Source organism: Oncorhynchus mykiss, chromosome 31 (assembly GCF_013265735.2).
Source record: "Oncorhynchus mykiss isolate Arlee chromosome 31, USDA_OmykA_1.1, whole genome shotgun sequence".
Lineage (NCBI taxonomy): Eukaryota > Metazoa > Chordata > Actinopteri > Salmoniformes > Salmonidae > Oncorhynchus > Oncorhynchus mykiss.
The window spans coordinates 27,729,179-27,750,250 of NC_050571.1; the positions used below are offsets into that span (position 1 = coordinate 27,729,179).

The 21,072-nt window shown below is 47.1% G+C and overlaps 1 protein-coding gene across 5 annotated transcripts in view; it reads left to right on the forward strand.

Moving 5' to 3' along the window:
• LOC110504904 (amyloid-beta A4 precursor protein-binding family B member 2) overlaps positions 1-21,072 on the forward strand; it is a 62,701-nt gene that overhangs the window by 17,427 nt on the left and 24,202 nt on the right. The window contains exon 1 of one of the 5 annotated variants that reach the window (XM_036969919.1): positions 10,818-11,310. The exons of the other annotated variants lie outside the window; for them this stretch is intronic. The gene's annotated coding sequence lies outside the window, so the exon portion shown is untranslated. Of the gene's footprint in view, positions 1-10,817; positions 11,311-21,072 lie in introns of those variants that run through there. 5 annotated transcript variants of the gene reach the window in all.

Below are 21,072 nucleotides of genomic sequence, written 5' to 3' on the forward strand. Positions count from 1 at the left end.
TACACCTAGTACCACACCTAGCGAATATCCTTTATCACAGCCGTATTACACCTAGTAGCACATCTAGTGAATGTCCTCTTTGCAGCTGTATTACACCTAGTTGCACACCTAGTGAATATACTGTATTACAGCGTATTACACCTAGTAGCACACCTAATGAATATCCTTTATTACAGCCGTATTACACCTAGTAGCACACTTAGTGAATATCCTTTATTACAGCCGTATTACACCTAGTAGCACGCTTAGTGAATATCCTTTATTACGGCCGTATTACACCTAGTAGCACGCTTAGTGAATATCCTTTATTACAGCCGTATTACACCTAGCAAATATCCTTTATTACAGGCGTATTACACCTAGTAGCACGCTTAGTGAATATCCTTTATTACAGCCGTATTACACCTAGTACCACACCTAGTGAATATCCTTTATTACAGACGTATTACACCTAGTTGCACATCTAGTGAATATCCTCTTTGCAGCTTTATTACACCTAGTTGCACACCTAGTGAATATACTGTATTACAGCGTATTACACCTAGTAGCACACCTAGTGAATATCCTGCATTATAGCCATATTACACCTAGTAGCACACCTAGTGAATAACCTGCATTACAGCTGTATTACACCTAGTTGCACACCTAGTGAATATACTGTATTACTACCATATTACACCTAGTAGCACACCTAGTGAATATCCTGCATTATAGCCATATTACACCTAGTAGCACACCTAGTGAATATACTGTATTACTACCATATTACACCTAGTAGCACACCTAGTGAATATCCTGCATTATAGCCATATTACACCTAGTAGCACACCTAGTGAATATACTGTATTACTACCATATTACACCTAGTACCACACTTAGTGAATATCCTTTATTACAGCCGTATTCCACTTACTGGGACATCTAGCGAATATCCTTTATCACAGCCTTATTACACCTAGTAGCACATCTAGTGAATGTCCTCTTTGCAGCTGTATTACACCTAGTTGCACACCTAGTGAATATACTGTATTACAGCGTATTACACCTAGTAGCACACCTAATGAATATACTGTATTACAGCGTATTACACCTAGTAGCACACCTAATGAATATACTGTATTAAAGCGTATTACACCTAGTAGCACACCTTGTGAACATCCTGTATTACAGCTGTATTGCACCTAGTAGCACACTTAGTGAATATCCTTTATTACAGCCATACTACACCTAGTAGCACGCTTAGTGAATATGCTTTATTACAGCCATATTACACCTAGTACCACACCTAGTGAATATCCTTTATTACTGCCATATTACACCTAGTAGCACTTTTAGTGAATATCCTTTATTACAGCCATATTACACCTAGTACCACACCTAGCGAATATCCTTTATCACAGCCGTATTACACCTAGTAGCACATCTAGTGAATGTCCTCTTTGCAGCTGTATTACACCTAGTTGCACACCTAGTGAATATACTGTATTACAGCGTATTACACCTAGTAGCACACCTAATGAATATACTGTATTACAGCCGTATTACACCTAGTAGCACACCTAGTGAATAACCTGCATTACAGCCATATTGCACCTAGTAGCATATTACAGCCGTATTACACCTAGTAGCACACCTAGTGAATATGCTGTATTACAGCGTATTACACCTAGTAGCATATTACAGCCGTTTTACACCTAGTAGCACACCTTGTGAATATCCTGTATTACAGCCATATTACACCTAGTAGCACACCTAGAGAATATCCTTTATTACAGCCGTATTACACCTAGTAGCATATTACAGCCGTATTACACCTAGTAGCACTCCTAGTGAATATGCAATATTACAGCCGTATTACCCCTAGTAGCATATTACAGCCGTATTACACCTAGTAGTACACCTAGAGAATATCCTTTACTACAGCTGTATTACACCTAGTAGCATATTACAGCCGTATTACACCTAGTAGCACACCTAGTGAATATCCTGTATTACAGCTGTATTGCACCTAGTAGCACACCTGGTGAATATTCTAGTCATATTTCACCTAGTAGAACACCTAGTGAATATTCTGTATTACAGCCATATTACACCTAGTAACATATTACAGATGTATTACACCTGGTAGCACACTTAGTGAATATCCTTTAATACAGCCGTATTACACCTAGTAGCACACCTAATTAATATACTGAATATCTGGCACACGTTAGGTCCCTTGATACCAATAGAGCAATTTTTCCATGCCCGAAGAAGTCAGGCTGTTCTACAGGTGCTGTAGATGTCCTGATGGACAGGCAGTGTGCCCCCTGCAATGCTACTGAATATCCTGTAAAGCAGGGGATTATGGGAGTATCTGGAGAGCATTGAGATAAATATTGTCTCTATGTTGCTATTGTGTAATACGGTCACCTCTATTTCAGCTATATTACACTTGTAGTAGTTACTCCGATGGTATGTTTTAAATAGAATTAAAAACTGTACAAGGACAGAGTGTTTCCACCAACATGTATTGGTTGGTTTATCCACATTGGGGAGATGGGGACCTCTCTATCATTCTACGGTGTGACATGGTCTTAGCCTCTCCATATTGAGCTGATAATGTCGCTGACTCAGGCGTACTTGGTAATGGTGGTTGGGCTGAGAAAGCCGGTTCCTTCAATGATATTCACACCCCAGGGCTCAGAGTCTTGTCTAAGGTACAGTTCTGTAGGAGTGTGCACATTTTGACCCTCCAGAGATATGTTCAAGGGCTATGATATGTTGAAAGGTTTTGGGTCTGGTACAGTGGTTTCCTGTGGCTATGAATGTCTGGTTGTTTTATAAAGAAGCAGTTGTGGTACGGTATGTATTGATTCTTTGGATTGACGCTGTTGCATTTGCTGGACATTTGTCATGTGTAGAATGTGCAGTTGTGTTCCGTGGGACTTATCTCTCTACATGCTAGCTTTTCTCACCTGTCTTTTCTCCTTTTCCACACTCTTCGTTGTCTTCCTCTGTGTTCTTCTGTGTTTATCTGTCTCAATACAATGGGACAATGCTCATCTCTCTTCCTCCATTCTTTCTCTCTCTCTCTCTCCCTGCTTTCTCTCTCTCCCTCATTTTTCTCTCGCTCTCCTTTCTCTCTCTCTCCCTTCTTTCTCGCTTCCTCCCGCCTTTCTCTCTCTCTCTCTCTCTCTCTCTCTCTCTCTCTCTCTATCTCTCTCTCTCTCCCTCCCTCATTTCTCTCTCTCTCTCTCTCCCCCTTTCTCTCTCTCTCTCTCCCTCTCTCTCTCTCCCTCCTTTCTCTATCTATCTCCCACCTTTCTCTCTCTCTCCCTCTTTTTTCTCTCTCTCTCCCTCCTTTCTCTCTCCCTCCCACCTTTCTCTCTCTCTTTCTCTCTCTCTCTCCCTCCTTTCTCTCTCTCTCTCTCCCTCCTTTCTCTCTCTCTCTCTCCCTCCTTTCTCTCTCCCTCCTGCCTTTCTCTAGCTCTCTCCCTCCCTTCTCTCTCTCTCCCTCCTTTTTCTCTCTCTCTCTCCCTCCTTTCTCTCTCTCTTGCTCTTCCTCCTTTTTCTCTCTCTCCCTCATTTTTCTCTCTCTCTCTTCCTCCTTTCTCTCTCTCTGTCACACCTTTCTCTCTCTCTCCCTCCCTCCTTTTTCTCTCTCTCTCCCTCTTTTTTCTCTCTCTCCCTCTTTTCTCTCTCCCTCCCACCTTTCTCTCTCTCTCTCTCTCTCTCCCTCCTCTCTCTCTCTCTCTCCCTCCTTTCTCTCTCTCTCTCCCTCCTTTCTCTCTCTCTCTCCCTCCTTTCTCTCTCCATCCCGCCTTTCTCTAGCTCTCTCCCTCATTTCTCTCCTTTTTCTCTCTCCCCCTCCTTTCTCTCTCTCTCTCTCTCTCTCTCCCTCATTTCTCTCTTTCTCCCCCTTTCTCTCTCACTCTCCGTCCCTCCTTTCTCTCTCTCCCTCCTTTCTCTCTCACTCTCCGTCCCTCGTTTTTCTCTCTCTCTCCCCCCTTTCTCTCTCTCTCTCCCACCTTTCTCTCTCTGTCTCTCTCCCTCCTTTCTCTCTCTCTCTCCCTTCTCTCTCTCACTCTCTATCCTTTCTCTCTCTCTCTCGCTCGCTTACCTTATATGTTCACCCGGTCTCTCTACACCCTCTCTTTCGCCCCTCCACTCTCCCTCTGGGTTATCAAACTTCCAGAGGCTGTCTCTAGGTAATGGGAAAAGCGTGTAGTAGAGGAGGGATGTGAGTGTCGGCCCTGGCAGCCTCACACTGTCACCACTCTCCTATGTCTCTCCTTCCTCTCTACATCTCTGCCTTTCTTGCCTGTCTGTCTCTCCCTCCATCTCTCTTCTTCCCCACATCCATTGTATCTCTCCCTCCATCTCTCTTCTTCCCCACATCTACTGTATTTCTCCCTCCATCTCTCTTCTTCCCCTAGTCTATTGTATCTCTCCCTCCATCTCTCTTCTTCCCCTAGTCTATTGTATCTCTCCCTCCATCTCATTCTCATCCTTCTTTACATTTACACCTGCTTTTGCTGAATCATAACACTATTCAATATTTGTTCATGATGCTTGTTTTTATGCCCTTGGTTGTATTCAATGCTACAGGAATGCATTGGGAAATGAAAGTGCCAAAGGTGTTCATTGCATATTATGCAAGCTGCCATCTCTATATGGGGGAACCTTTGTTATGACGTTCTCTGACTAGCATTGTCCTTGCATTTCCTCTGTGGATATGACTAAGTTATGCTGTTTTAATGTTATGTCATCTTTATGCTGCTTGTTGAGGGGGGGGGGGGGGGAGGGGGAGAGAGATGTGGGAGTGGAAAATGGAGTACACTGAGAGTGTATCTGTTATGGATGTAAGGGACAGAGTGCACTTAGCACAAACACTCCCATCACACCACAGCTGCAGTACAGAGAGTGGTCACGAGAGTGCACTGTAAGCAAGGCTCTGCTGTATTTCTCACTGAGGCTGAGAGAGACTCTACAGCCACGGCCAGTGTAGGAGACGGTCAGTGTAGGAAACGGTCAGTGTAGGAGACGGTCAGTGTAGGAGACGGTCAGTGTAGGAGACGGTCAGTGTAGGAGACGGTCAGTGTAGGAGACGGCTGGAGCTGCTTGATTGACTGTCTGCCTGGAAGTGAGACATCATGGACTTTAATTGAGCTGGAAGGATAAACCCTGTGGACCTGATGGTGTGAGGACTGTAATGTAGCTGTGTGTGTCAATGCAGTGTGTGTATGTTGGCCAGAGAACTGGCAGCCCAGCTGTGGGGTAATTGGGATGGTGAGATGGAGAGAAACTGCAGATCTCAACACTAGTCTGCTCCTCTTCATTCAGAGAGAGAGAGAGAGAGAGAGAAAAACGTAAAACATCCAAATAAAACATGCAGAGCAGAATTAGGCCGATACTCGCTAATTATCCAAATCCAGAATAGAGCCATTCAATTCTACAAGCACCTAAAAGGAAGCGATTCCCAAACCTCCCGAGCCTGGAGAAGAGCCCCCTAAGCAAGTTGGTCCTGGGTCTCTGTTCACAAACACAAACAGACCCCACAGAGCCCCAGGACAGCAACACAATTAGACCTAACCAAATCATGAGAAAACAAAAATATAATTATTTGACACATTGGAAAGAATTCACAAAAAAACTGAGCAACATAGAGTGATATTCGGCCCTAAACAGAGAGTACATAGTGGCAGAATACCTGACCACTGTGACTGACCCAAAATTAAGGAAATCTTTGATTATGCACAGACTTAGTGAACATTGCTATTGATAAAGGCCACCGAAGGCAGACCTGGCTCTCAAGAGAAGACACACTGCCCATAAAATGAGGTGGAAACTGAGCTGCACTTCCTAACCTCCTGCCTAACGTATGACCATATTAGAGACTCATATTTCCCTCAGATTACACAGATCAACAAAGAATTCAAAAACAAATCCAATAAACTCCCAAATCTATTGTGTTATTTTAGAGCTTCTGTGAGTGTAATGTTCACTTTTATTGGTTTGGGTAACCTTGCTCTGAGGAGACTGGACTGTATTGGAATGGACCTCGTAGTGACTCTCTCCCTCTGTGTGTGTGTGTGTGTGTGTGTAATATCCCCAGTTCTGTACTGAACGTTCTCTCACTCTCTCCTCCACCCCCCCCCCCCTCTCACTATGCCTCTCCCCCCTTTCTTACCCCCCCTCTCTCTCTCTCTGATTCAATATGAACGAGCCCCTGTCTCTGAAAGGGGGGTTAGATGGTCGATGAAGTCATGGGTCTATATCTGGAGATCTCAGCAAGTCTGTGTATGTATGTATGTATGTATGTATGTATGTATGTACAGTGGGGCAAAAAAGTATTTAGTTAGCCACCAATTGTGCAAGTTCTCCCACTTAAAAAGATGAGAGAGGCCTGTAATTTTCATCATAGGTACACTTCAACTATGACAGACAAAATTAGGGAAAAAAAATCCAGAAAATCACATTGTAGGATTTGTTATGAATTTATTTGCAAATTATGGTGGAAAATAAGTATTTGGTCACCTACAAACAAGCAAGATTTCTGGCTCTCACAGACCTGTAACTTCTTCAAGAGGCTCCTCTGTCCTCCACTCATTACCTGTATTAATGGCACCTGTTTGAACTTGTTATCAGTATAAAAGACACCTGTCCACAACCTCAAACAGTCACACTCCAAACTCCACTATGGCCAAGACCAAAGAGCTGTCAAAGGACACTAGAAACAAAATTGTAGACCTGCACCAGGCTGGGAAGACTGAATCTGCAATAGGTAAGCAGCTTGGTTTGAAGAAATCAACTATTAGGAAATGGAAGACATACAAGACCACTGATAATCTCCCTCGATCTGGGGCTCCACGCAAGATCTCACCCCGTGGGGTCAAAATGATCACAAGAACGGTGAGCAAAAATCCCAGAACCACACGGGGGGGCCTAGTGACCTGCAGAGAGCTGGGACCAAAGTAACAAAGCCTACCATCAGCAATGGCATTGAAGATAAAACGTGGCTGGGTCTTTCAGCATGACAATGATCCCGCCCGGGCAACGAAGGAATGGCTTCGTAAGAAGCATTTCAAGTGGCCTAGCCAGTCTCCAGATCTCAACCCCATAGAAAATCTTTGGAGGGAGTTGAAAGTCTGTGTTGCCCAGCAACAACCCCAAAACATCACTGCTCTAGAGGAGATTTGCATGGAGGAATGGGCCAAAATACCAGCAACAGTGTGTGAAAACCTTGTGAAGACTTACAGAAAACGTTGGCTGACTGGCGGCTCTGGCAGATCCTGGCTGACTGGCGGCTCTGGCAGACCCTGGCTGACTGGCGGCTCTGGCAGATCCTGGCTGACTGGCGGCTCTGGCAGATCCTGGCGGCTCTGGCAGATCCTGGCTGACTGGCGGCTCTGGCTGCTCCACGCTGACTGGCGGCTCCACGCTGACTGGCGGCTCTGGCGGCTCCACGCTGACTGACGGCTCTGGCAGCTCCATGCTGACTGGCGGCTCATGACAGACTGGAGACTCTAGCAGCTCTGGACAGACGGGCGGCTCAGATGGCGCTGGGCAGACGGGCAGTTCAGGCGGCACTGGGCAGACGGGCAGCTCAGGCGGCGCTGGGCAGACGGGCAGCTCAGGCGGCGCTGGGCAGACGGGCAGCTCAGGCGGCGCTGGGCAGACGGGCAGCTCAGGCGGCGCTGGGCAGACGGGCAGCTCAGGCGGCGCTGGGCAGACGGGCAGCTCAGGCGGCGCTGGGCAGACGGGCAGCTCAGGCGGCGCTGGGAAGACGGGCTGCTCAGGCGGCGCTGGGCAGACGGGCAGCTCAGACGGCGCTGGGCAGACGGGCAGCTCAGACGGCTCTGGGCAGACGGGCAGCTCAGACGGCGCTGGGCAGACTGGAGACTCCGGCAGCGCTGGAGATGAGGAAGGCTCTGGCAGCGCTGGACAGAGGGGCTCTGGCGCATCTGGACTGAGGGGCTCTGGCGCATCTGGACTGAGGGACTCTGGCGCATCTGGACTGAGGGGCTCTGGCGCATCTGGACTGAGAGGCTCTAGCGCATCTGGACTGAGGGGCGGAAGCTCTGGCAGCGCCGGACAGGCGGGAGACTCCGGCAGCGCTGGAGAGGAGGAAGGCTCTTGCAGCGCTGGACAGAGGGGCTCTGGCGCATCTGGACAGAGGGGCTCTGGCGCATCTGGACTGAGGGGCTCTGGCGCCTCTGGACTGAGGGGCGGAAGCTCTGGCAGCGTCGGACAGGCGGGAGACTCCGGCAGCGCTGGAGAGGATGAAGGCTCTGGCAGCGCTGGACAGAGGTGTTCTGGTGCATCTGGACAGAGGGGCTCTGGCGCATCTGGACTGAGGGGCTCTGGCGGCTCTGGACAGGCGGGCGGAAGCTCTGGCAGCGCCGGACAGGCGGGAGACTCTGGCAGCGCTGGAGAGGATGAAGGCTCTGGCAGCGCTGGACAGAGGGGCTCTGGCGCATCTGGACTGAGAGGCTCTGGCGCCTCTGGACTGAGGGGCGGAAGCTCTGGCAGCGTCGGACAGGCGGGAGACTCCGGCAGCGCTGGAGAGGAGGAAGGCTCTGGCAGCGCTGGACAGAGGAGCTCTGGCGCCTCTGGACTGAGGGGCTCTGGCGGCTCTGGACAGGCGGGCGGAAGCTCTGGCAGCACCGGACAGGCGGGAGACTCCGGCAGCGCTAGAGAGGAGGAAGGCTCTGGCAGCGCTGGACAGAGGAGCTCTGCCGCCTCTGGACTGAGGGGCTCTGGCGCCTCTGGACTGAGGGGCTCTGGCGCCTCTGGACTGAGGGGCGGAAACTCTGGTAGCGGCGGACAGCACCTGTATTGATGGGACGGAGAGACAGCCTGGTGCGGGGTGCCGGCACTGGTGGTACTGGGCTGGGGACACGCACCTCAGGACGAATGCCTTGCATACTATGCCAAATCAACAGCTCTCTCTTCACTCTCCTCCAATTCTATTAACAACTCCTCGAGTGTCTCCTCATCTCCCATCCGTTCACTCTCCTCCAATCTGTCCAATAACTCCTCGACCCTCTCAGACTCAGCCTTCAGCTTCGCTGAAAGCTCCATGTGCCCCCCCCAAGACATTTTTGGGGCTGCCTCTCGGGCTTCCTTGCCAGTCGCGTTCCCTCGTATCGATGGCTCCTCTCTCCGGATGCCTCTGCTCTCCTCAATGCCTCCACCTGTTCCCATGGTATGCAATCCCACGTCCAGGAGTCTTTCGTCTTCGGCCGCTGTTGCTGCTCATTACCACGCTGCTTGGTCCTTGTTTGGTGGATGATTCTGTAATGGTTTTCCTCCTCTTCGTCTGAAGAGGAGAGGCGAGAAGGATCGGAGGACCAATATGCTGCGTGGTAAGTGTCCATGGTTGTTTATTAAACACATAAACTGAACACTCTATACAAAACAATAAACGTACCGTGAATAACGAAAACAGTACCGTGTGGTGTAAAACACAGACACCGAAACAATCACCCACAAACAAACAGTGAAACCCAGGCTACCTAAGTATGATTCTCAATCAGAGACAACTAACGACACCTGCCTCTGATTGAGAACCATACTAGGTCGAACACAGAAAAATAACCTAGAAACACAAAACATAAAATACCCACCCAACTCACATCCTGACCAACTAAAACAAACAATTAACACAATAACTAGGGTCAGGACATGACAATAAATTAATTAAAAAATGTTTCCCTAATTTCGTCTGTCATAGTTGAAGTGTACATATGATGAAAATTACAGGCCTCTCTCATCTTTTTAAGTGGGAGAACTTGCACAATTGGTGGCTGACTAAATACTTTTTTGCCCCACTGTATGTATGTATGTATGCATGTATAGGTACACTTCAACTGTGAGAGACGGAATCTAAAACAACAATCCAGAAAATCATTGTATGATTTTTAAGTAATTAATTTGCATTTTATTTAATGACATAAGTATTTGATCACCTACCAACCAGTAAGCTGGTTTGGTCTAAACCCCACTTGCCGTGTTAGGAGGAAGAAAAAGGATGAGTACAACCCCAAGAACACCATCCCAACCATGAAGCATGGAGGTGGAAACATCATTCTTTGGGGATGCTTTTCTGCAAAGGGGACAGGACAACTGCACCGTATTGAGGGGAGGATGGATGGGGCCATGTATCGCGAGATCTTGGTCAACAACCTCCTTCCCTCAGTAAGAGCATGGAAGATGGGTCAACTAAGCAGTGGCTCCGTAAGAAGCATCTCAAGGTTCTGGAGTGGCCTAGCTTGTCTCCAGACCTGAACCCAATAGAAAAAACGTCCGTATTGAAGCTGAAAGTCCGTATTGCCCAGCGACAGCCCCGAAACCTGAAGGTCTGTATGGAGGAGTGGGCCAAAATCCCTGCTGCAGTGTGTGCAAACCTTGTCAAGAACTACAGGAAACGTATGATCTCTGTAATTGCAAACAAAGACTTCTGTACCAAATATTAAGTTCTGCTTTTCTGATGTATCAAAATTTGATACTTATGTCATGCGATAAAATGCTAATGAATTACTTAAAAATCATGCAATGTGATTTTCTGGATTTTGAAAGTAGGAAAACCTGCAAAATCGTCAGTGTATCAAATACTTGTTCTCCCCACTGTATGTGTCTGAACATGAAATGTGTCTGAATTGATGAAGTCACAGGTCTCTGTATGGGGTTGTGTGTCTCTGGCCCTATCTCTGTCCCTCCGGGCTCTATTTCTACCCTTTGTTTCTAGCGCTCCTCTGCTATTGGCTACACATCTGTCCCTCTTCCTCTCTATCTCTCTTATTTTGTCACCCCGTCTCTGACTTTGTGTGTGTGCTGTGTCTTCTGCAGTGAGAGAGAAAGAGAAGGAAAGCAGAAGGTGGAAGAGGGAGAAAGAGTAAAATAAAGAGATTGGAATACAGCAGAAGGAGAGCAAGTCCTAGAGCTGTAAAGCCAGCGAGAGAGAGATGGATAGCAAATGAGCGAGGGAGAAAGGGAAGGAGAGAAGGCATGCTACACCGACAGTGAAAGACAGAGTAAAGACCTTGCAAAGGACTCTCCCATCAAGCGTGCGTGAGAGGGAAAGAGAACGGAAGAGAGAGAGAAGCAGAGGTAGGGGGAGGGAGTGGAGAAGGAACAGAGAAGAGGAAAGGGGGACTCTGAGGATAAAAAAAGGAAAGAGAGAGTGGAGGACGAGTAGCGGAACCACAGCGGCAGGCAGTAAAAGCACAAGCCAAGCCCTTCTTACCCCTGTAGTAATGTCACCGAAGCGAGGAAGCTGACGACCCAGGGAACTACTCAGCGATAACAGGGAGGATGTCTGACACTGTGAGTACCTCCTCTGTCTCTCTCCCTCCCTATCTCTCTCTCTCTTCTTCTCTCCATATCTCTCCCCATCTCTCTCTTCTTCTCTCCATCTCTGGTTCTCTGTCTGTCTCTGGTTGCTTTTTCTCTATGCATCTTTCATTGACTCTTTTTTGTCCTGTTCTGATTTCTAATACTCTCGCTCTCTCACTCTTTCTCTCTCTTGTCTTCCTCTCTCTCGCTCTCTCACTCTTTCTCTCTCTTGTCTTCCTCTCTCTCGCTCTCTCTTGTCTTCCTCTCTCTTTTGTCTTCCTCTCTCTCTCTCTCTCTCTCTCTCTCTCTCTCTCTCTCTCTCTCTATCTATCTATCTATCTCATCTTCCTTTCTCTTTCTTGTCTTTCTGTCTTTCTTGTCTTATCTTCCTCTCTCGTCTTCCTCGATCTCTCTTGTCTTCCTCTGTCTCTTGTCTTCCTCTCTCTCTCTTGTCTTTCTCTCTCTCTCTCTCTCTCTCTCTTGTCTTCCTCTGTCTATCTTGTCTTCTCCTCTGTCTCTCTTGTCTTCCTCTGTCTCTCTATCAGTCTAGCAGCTGTAGCTGTGAGGTGGCTGCTAGCCTGGGGATGTAGAGACAGAACAGGAGGAGATGCTTTGAAAGGAAAGGGTAGAGGGGAATGAAACATGACAAAATGAGTGAAAGGGGTGATGTAAGCAACAGAAGGGATGAAAGAGAAAGGATTTTGAAGATATATGCTGGATGCTTTGAGAGGTCTTTACAGTCTGAATTTTCTTTGGGTGTTTAATAGAGATAGGGGTGTGTTTGTCTGTCTGTCTGTCTGTGTGTGTGTGCGTGTTTTGCAGAACGGGGTGTGTGAAGTGTGTTTTGCAGAACAGGGTGAGGGAAGTGTGTTTTACAGAAGGGGTGTGTGTGAAGTGTGTTTTGCAGAACAGGATGTGTGAAATGTGTTTTGTAGAACGGAGTGTGTGAAGAACGGAGTGTGTGAAGTGTGTTTTGCAGAACAGGGTGTGTGAAGTGTGCTTTACATGGTGTTTTTGTACTAGTATGTACTAAAAGGAGTGGAGGAAGAAGAGAGGGAACATGCTGCTCTCTTTCCTTCCATTTCCCTTTCTCTCTCGCTCTCTCTCTCTCTCTCTCTCTCAAAATGAGGGGGGGAAGGAAACAGGGAAAAGGAAAGATTGAGAGGGAGGAGAGGAAGGGTTTGTGACATCAGAAGGGTTTGTGACTTCAGAAGGGTTTGTGACATCAGAAGGGTTTGTGACATCAGAAGGGTTTGTGACATCAGAAGGGTTTGTGACTTCAGAAGGGTTTGTGACTTCAGAAGGATTTGTGACTTCAGAAGGGTTGGTGACATCAGAAGGGTTGGTGACATCAGAAGGGTTTGTGACATCAGAAGGGTTTGTGACATCAGAAGGGTTTGTGACATTAGAAGGGTTTGTAACATCAGAAGGGTTTGTGACATCAGAAGGGTTTGTAACATCAGAAGGGTTTGTGACATTAGAAGGGTTTGTAACATTAGAAGGGTTTGTAACATCAGAAGGGTTTGTGACATTAGAAGGGTTTGTGACATCAGAAGGGTTTGTAACATCAGAAGGGTTTGTAACATCAGAAGGGTTTGTGACATTAGAAGGGTTTGTAACATCAGAAGGGTTTGTGACATCAGAAGGGTTTGTAACATCAGAAGGGTTTGTGACATCAGAAGGGTTTGTAACATCAGAAGGGTTTGTGACATTAGAAGGGTTTGTAACATTAGAAGGGTTTGTGACATTAGAAGGGTTTGTAACATTAGAAGGGTTTGTGACATTAGAAGGGTTTGTAACATCAGAAGGGTTTGTGACATCAGAAGGGTTTGTAACATCAGAAGGGTTTGTGACATCAGAAGGGTTTGTGACATCAGAAGGGTTTGTAACATCAGAAGGGTTTGTGACATCAGAAGGGTTTGTAACATCAGAAGGGTTTGTGACATTAGAAGGGTTTGTGACATCAGAAGGGTTTGTAACATCAGAAGGGTTTGTGACATTAGAAGGGTTTGTGACATCAGAAGGGTTTGTAACATCAGAAGGGTTTGTGACATCAGAAGGGTTTGTAACATCAGAAGGGTTTGTGACATTAGAAGGGTTTGTGACATCAGAAGGGTTTGTAACATCAGAAGGGTTTGTGACATCAGAAGGGTTTGTAACATCAGAAGGGTTTGTGTGTGGAATGAAACAGCAGAGGTAAAAAAACAAACTGTTTTGATAAATGATGCCGTCCTCTGAATATCCACAATGTTTACATTATGGCTGACTCCATTTAGTCGACTGGTTGATTGTTTGGTCGATAGGCTATTGGTCGACCGAGATTTCTTTAATAGAGCAATTGCAATTTTTTCATTATTCTCATGGTGCACACATCGCGCCTGTCTCAGTGAACTGATCCATTACAGAGACCACGGGGATGGCACAGTCCATCATTCTAAGACATGTGATACTGAAATTCTATATGGTTATATTATGTCCAAATAATGGTTCTACACTAATAAATCTAATATTATTTTATTACAAAAGTGCTTTCTCCCGCATTGGATACGGTCTCTGTAACATACTCTTCAGTGCTCCATATAATTTACACCTTTCCCTATGCTGCTGTGTGCATAATAACAAACCAAGTTAATCAGCATATTGGGATTAGAGCAATGTGGCGGAGGCAGCAGCAGAGACGAGAAAACAGCCCTTTGCCTTGAGCCTAATTGTCGAAGAAAATTGAGAAGAGAGGAAACCCCAACTTAATTAGGTCTATAATCAATAGCTTAACTGTTAAATGAGCCTGGCTTTATAAATCATCCATATATATCGAGAGAAAGAAGACAGATCCTGCTTCTGTTGCCTGTGTTTGTTTAATAGCCTACTGATTCCATGAGCACCAAGCCTCATGCAACGGCAAAGTGTCGGATAAAGCAATTTCACAGATTGGGATGTTTTTAATCTTTTCTATGCCGTAATAAAGACTTTACAATTAGTTTTCCTTAGAACTGACTGGTATTACTTAGAGTTTATTTGGTGTTTACGCCGTCCCAAACAGGCAGGGAAATCATACTGTAACCTAACAGCACCTGTTTGGCACATAATATGGACACAGCTCTCTCTCCTATTATGATGATTATTATAATAAGTCATGTCGTTATCATTAGTGGTCTTTGTATCGTATCCTTGTATAATCACCATCGAGCTGCAAGCCTAAGAGCGCATCCTGTTTAGTCTTAATAGCGTAACTTACTTACTATATTTCAATATATAGGCTACTGTATCAATCAGTCATTCATTCATTCGTTCATGTCATCACACAGCATACGAGACATTCATGCCCTATTGGTCATGTGTTACTGTGTTCAGAGTTTGTTATGACCAGTTTATTGAGGGGGTTGTGATAGGCTATAGGTCAGGTCCTATTGGTCATGTGTTACTGTGTTCAGAGTTTGTTATGACCAGTTTATTGAGGGGGTTGTGATAGGCTATAGGTCAGGTCCTATTGGTCATGTGCCAGGCTTACATGTTTCATGTAAAGACAGCAAGGGAATAGGGAATGTTTTTCCTAGACAAATTAGGGATTTCGGTAACAGAACTTCACATTTTTACAGTGTAAATACAGTGTAGACATTGTTAATGTTGTAAATGACTATTGTAGCTGGAAACGGCAGATTTTTAATGGAATATCTACATAGGCGTACAGAGGCCCATTATCAGCAACCATCACTCCTGTGTTCCAATAGCACGTTGTGTTAACTAATCCAAGTTTATCATTTTAAAAGGCTAATTGATCATTAGAAAACCATTTTGCAATTATGTTGGCACAGCTGAAAACTGTTGTCCTGATTAAAGAAGCAATATTAGCTTTTCTTTCAAAAACAAGGACATTTCTAAGTGACCCTAAACTTTTGAACGGTAGTGTATGGAAACATACGGTCAACCAATATTTTTTTTAGTCGGGGACAGCCCTAGTTTACATTTGCTTGAATGTCTATGTAACAAGCCATAACACTGTTCACCTCTGTTTCTAATGGCTGATCATCTTGTTTGCTCATTCATATTCATTAAGAGGCAGCAGAGCAGAAGAACCCACATGTATCTGTTGTTTATTCCTCTCCTCTACATCCCTCCATCCTCCCCTCCCCCTGTTGACCTTCTGTGGACAGGTTTGGCATGAAGAGAAGGAGGAGGAGGAGAGGAAGGAGGCATTACTTGTCTCTCCACCACACATCATTCATCTTTTACAATATACAAGTCCTACTCCTTTCATCAATAGATACATACTTTTGTGTTTGTGTGTATTTGTATGTACTGGTGGTTGTGTGTTTTTGTATGTACTGGTGGTTGTGTGTTTTTGTATGTACTGGTGGTTGTGTGTTTTTGTATGTACTGGTGGTTGTGTGTTTGTATGTACTGGTGGTTGTGTGTATTTGGATGTACTGGTGGTTGTGTGTTTTTGTATGTACTGGTGGTTGTGTGTATTTGTATGTACTGGTGGTTGTGTGTTTGTATGTACTGGTGGTTGTGTGTTTGTATGTACTGGTGGTTGTGTGTATTTGGATGTACTGGTGGTTGTGTGTTTTTGTATGTACTGGTGGTTGTGTGTGTTTGTATGTACTGGTGGTTGTGTGTTTGTATGTACTGGTGGTTGTGTGTTTGTATGTACTGGTGGTTGTGTGTTTGTATGTACTGGTGGTTGTGTGTTTGTATGTACTGGTGGTTGTGTGTTTGTATGTACTGGTGGTTGTGTGTGTTTGGATGTACTGGTGGTTGTGTGTTTTTGTATGTACTGGTGGTTGTGTGTTTTTGTATGTACTGGTGGTTGTGTGTTTTTGTATGTACTGGTGGTTGTGTGTTTTTGTATGTACTGGTGGTTGTGTGTGTTTGTATGTACTGGTGGTTGTGTGTTTTTGTATGTACTGGTGGTTGTGTGTTTGTATGTACTGGTGGTTGTGTGTATTTGGATGTACTGGTGGTTGTGTGTTTTTGTATGTACTGGTGGTTGTGTGTTTTTGTATGTACTGGTGGTTGTGTGTATTTGGATGTACTGGTGGTTGTGTGTTTTTGTATGTACTGGTGGTTGTGTGTTTTTGTATGTACTGGTGGTTGTGTGTTTTTGTATGTACTGGTGGTTTTGTGTTTGTATGTACAGTACGTGTCACACCCTGATATGTTTCACCTGTCCTTGTGATTGTCTCCACCCCCTCCAGGTGTCACTTATTTTCCCCAGTGTATTTATCCCTGTGTTTCCTGTCTCTCTGTGCCAGTTCGTCTTGTCTGTTTCCAAGTCAATCAGTGTTTTTTCCCGTTCTCCTGCCTTTGCTATTCTCCTTTTTCTAGTCCTCCCGGTTTTGACCCTTGCCTGTGTCGTGTCTTTCGCAATGCCGGATTAAGTGATATGACATGCTATTCTATAAAATAATTTCTCCGTAATTAATATCACCTGATTGACCTAATCATGTAAGTGTAATTAACTAGAGAGTCGAGCACTACAAAATAATATTTATAGAGCTGTTATCTTCCGAATAAACTCTTAAAGACCTAGTAATATTTTACATCAATAGCAGTCAATATCAATCGTCGTCTTAATTCAGTTGTAACGGTTTTCTAGGTGAGAAGGAGAGTCGGACCAAAATGCGGCGTGTCTATTGCGATCCATGTTTAATGAAGAAACACACTAAACACAAACACTACCAAAACAATAAACGTAACGAAAACCGAAACAGCCTATACTTGTGTAAACTAACACAGAACAAGGACATCAGGACACTGAGGACAATCACCCACGACAAACTCAAAGAATATGGCTGCCTAAATATGGTTCCCAATCAGAGACAACGATAAACACCTGCCTCTGATTGAGAACCACTCCAGACAGCCATAGACTTTGCTAGATAACCCCACTAGCTACAATCCCAATACATACACACCAAAACCCCAAGACAAAACACACCACAATACAAAAACCCATGCCACACCCTGGCCTGACCAAATAAATAAAGATAAACACAAAATACTTCGACCAGGGCGTGACAGAACCCCCCCCCCCCCCCCCCTAAGGTGCGGACTCCCGAACGCACCTCAAAACAATAGGGAGGGTCCGGGTGGGCGTCTGTCCATGGTGGCGGCTCCGGCGCGGGACGTGGACCCCACTCAATCAATGTCTTAGTCCCTTCTCCTCGCGTCCTTAGATAGTCCACCCTCGCCGCCGACCATGGCCTAGTAGTCCTCACCCAGAACCCCACTGGACTGAGGAGCAGATCGGGACTGAGGGGCAGCTCGGGACTGAGGCAGCTCGGGACTGAGGGGAAGCTCAGGAGTGAGAGGAAGCTCAGGAGTGAGAGGAAGCTCAGGAGTGAGAGGAAGCTCAGGCAGGTTGATGAATCTACCAGATCCTGGCTGGCTGGTGGTTTCGGCAGATCCTGGCTGACTGGCCGATCCTGGCTGACTGGCAGATCCTGGCTGACTGGCAGATCCTGGCAGATCTGGCAGATCCTGGCCGACTGGCGGATCCTGGCCGACTGGCGGATCCTGGCCGACTGGCAGTTCTAGCAGATCCCGGCTGACTGGCGGATCTGGAAGAGTCTGGTTGACTAGCAGATCTGGAAGAGTCTGGTTGACTGGCAGATCTGGAAGAGTCTGGTTGACTGGCAGATCTGTAAGAGTCTGGCTGACTGGCAGATCTGGAAGAGTCTGGTTGACTGGCAGATCTGGAGAGTCTGGCTGACTGGCAGATCTGGAAGAGTCTGGTAGACTGGCAGATCTGGAAGAGTCTGGTTGACTGGCAGTTTTGGAAGAGTCTGGTTGACTGGCAGATCTGGAAGAGTCTGGCTGACTGGCAGATCTGGAAGAGTCTGGTAGACTGGCAGATCTGGAAGAGTCTGGTTGACTGGCAGATCTGGAAGAGTCTGGTTGACTGGCAGATCTGGAAGAGTCTGGTTGACTGGCAGATCTGGAAGAGTCTGGTTGACTGGCAGATCTGGAAGAGTCTGGTTGACTGGCAGATCTGGAAGAGTCTGGTTGACTGGCAGATCTGGAAGAGTCTGGCTGACTGGCAGATCTGGAAGAGTCTGGCTGACTGGCAGATCTGGAAGAGTCTGGCTGACTGGCAGCTCTGGCTGCTCCATGCTGACTGGCGGCTCTGGCTGCTCCATGCTGACTGGCGGCTCTGGCTGCTCCATGCAGACTGGCGGCTCTGGCTGCTCCATGCAGACTGGTGGCTCTGGCGGCTCCATGCAGACTGGCAGCTCTGGCGGCTCCATGCAGATTGGCAGCTCTGGCGGCTCCTTGCAGACTGGCAGCTTTGGCGGCATCCTGCAGACTGGCAGCTCTGGCGGCTCCTTGCAGACTGGCAGCTCCTTGCAGACTGGCAGCTCTATGCAGACTGGCAGCTCTATGCAGACTGGCAGCTCTATGCAGACTGGCAGCTCTATGCAGACTGGCAGCTCCTTGCAGACTGGCAGCTCCTTGCAGACTGGCAGCTCCTTGCAGACTGGCAGCTCCATGCAGACTGGCAGCTCTGGCGGCTCCATGCAGATTGGCAGCTCTGGCGGCTCCTTGCAGACTGGCAGCTTTGGCGGCATCCTGCAGACTGGCAGCTCTGGCGGCTCCTTGCAGACTGGCAGCTCCTTGCAGACTGGCAGCTCTATGCAGACTGGCAGCTCTATGCAGACTGGCAGCTCTATGCAGACTGGCAGCTCCTTGCAGACTGGCAGCTCCTTGCAGACTGGCAGCTCCTTGCAGACTGGCAGTTCTGAACAGGCGGGAGACTCCGGCAGCGCTGTAGAGGCGGAAAGCTCTGACAGCGCTAAACAGGCGGGAGACTCCGACAGCGCTGGAGAGGAGGAAGGCTCCGGCAGCGCTGGACAGGCGAGGCGCACTGTAGGCCTGATGCGTGGTGCTGGCACTGGTGGTACTGGGCCAAGGACACGCACAGGAAGCCTGGTGCGGGGAGCTGCTACCGGAGGGCTGGGGTGTGGAGGTGGTACTGGAAAGACCGGACCGTGCAGGCGCACTGGAGCTCTTGAGCACCGAGCCTGCCCAACCTTACCTGGTTGAATGCTCACGGTCGCCCTGCCAGTGCGGCGAGGTGGAATAGCCCGCACTGGGCTATGCAGGCGAACCGGAGACACCGAGCGCAAGGCTGGTGCCATGTAAGCCGGCCCAAGGAGACGCACTGGTGACCAGCTGCGTAGAGCCGGCTTCATGGCACTTGGCTCGATGCTCACTCTAGCCCGGCCGATACACGGAGCTGGAATGTACCGCACCGGGCTATGCACCCGCACTGGAGACACCGTGCGCACCACAGCATAACACGGTGTCTGCCCGGTCTCTCTAGCCCCCCGGTAAGCACAGGGAGTCTGCCCAGGTCTCCTACCTGGCGTAGCCATACTCCCTGTTAGCCCCCCCCCAATACATTTTTGGGGCTGCCTCTCGGGCTTCCTTGCCAGCCGTGTTCCCTCATATCGCCGGCTCCTCTCTCCGGCTGCCTCTGCTCTCCTAAGTGCCTCCACCTGTTCCCATGGGAGGCGATCTCTTCCAGCTAGTATCTCCTCCCAAGTGTAACAGCCCTTGCCATCCAAAACGTCCTCCCATGTCCATTCCTCTTTACGCTGCTGTTGCTGCCTTTGTTGCTTCTCCTGTGGCTCCTGCTTACTGACACGCTGCTTGGTCCGTTTGTGGTGGGTGATTCTGTAACGGTTTTCTAGGTGAGAAGGAGAGTCGGACCAAAATGCGGCGTGTCTATTGCGATCCATGTTTAATGAAGAAACACACTAAACACAAACACTACCAAAACAATAAACGTAACGAAAACCGAAACAGCCTATACTTGTGTAAACTAACACAGAACAAGGACATCAGGACACAAAGGACAATCACCCACGACAAACTCAAAGAATATGGCTGCCTAAATATGGTTCCCAATCAGAGACAACGATAAACACCTGCCTCTGATTGAGAACCACTCCAGACAGCCATATACTTTGCTAGATAACCCCACTAGCTACAATCCCAATACATACACACCAAAACCCCAAGACAAAACACACCACAATACAAAAACCCATGCCACACCCTGGCCTGACCAAATAAATAAAGATAAACACAAAATACTTCGACCAGGGCGTGACATCAGTCTCATCTGAAATTTGTAAATTCTTGGTTATCTGCACGAACCCTGGCTAACAATTTGAATCAGCAATACAAAATTGGGTTTAATTATTTATTTACTAAATACCTAACTAATCACACAGAATTACACATACACATACTTAAATCAGAACTTGATTACAAATTACGTCATAAAGGAAAACGTCCCTAGCGGGCGGAACAGATATGAAAGCTTGTTACACAAAGGAAAAGGGGCTGGGTTTGAGTGAAAGAGCGGGAAGACTGAGGGACACAGGGAGAAGCTGTGCTATCGTAAATACAGTATCTGATGCATTCTAAATTACCGCCCATTTGGAAAAGGAAAATGCAATAAATATTTACGCTGCGCTTCGGTAGGTTAGTGGTAGATGGAAAGCCGTGTGGCCCAACCGAGTCCTTTGAAGAATGTCTCTGGTTGTCAATTGGATACGTTGTAGTAACGTCGTCGTGGGGTAGACAGGATACTCCTAACCTGCTTTTGCATCTGCTGTTGCTAACTCAACGGCTAGGAGGTATCACTTCTGTAGTGAATAAAAGTTCAAAGTTCATACCATTCGCAACCAAAGCTCACGCTGATGTTGGCTTCGTTCTGTAGTTATTATCTGAACCATTCTGACA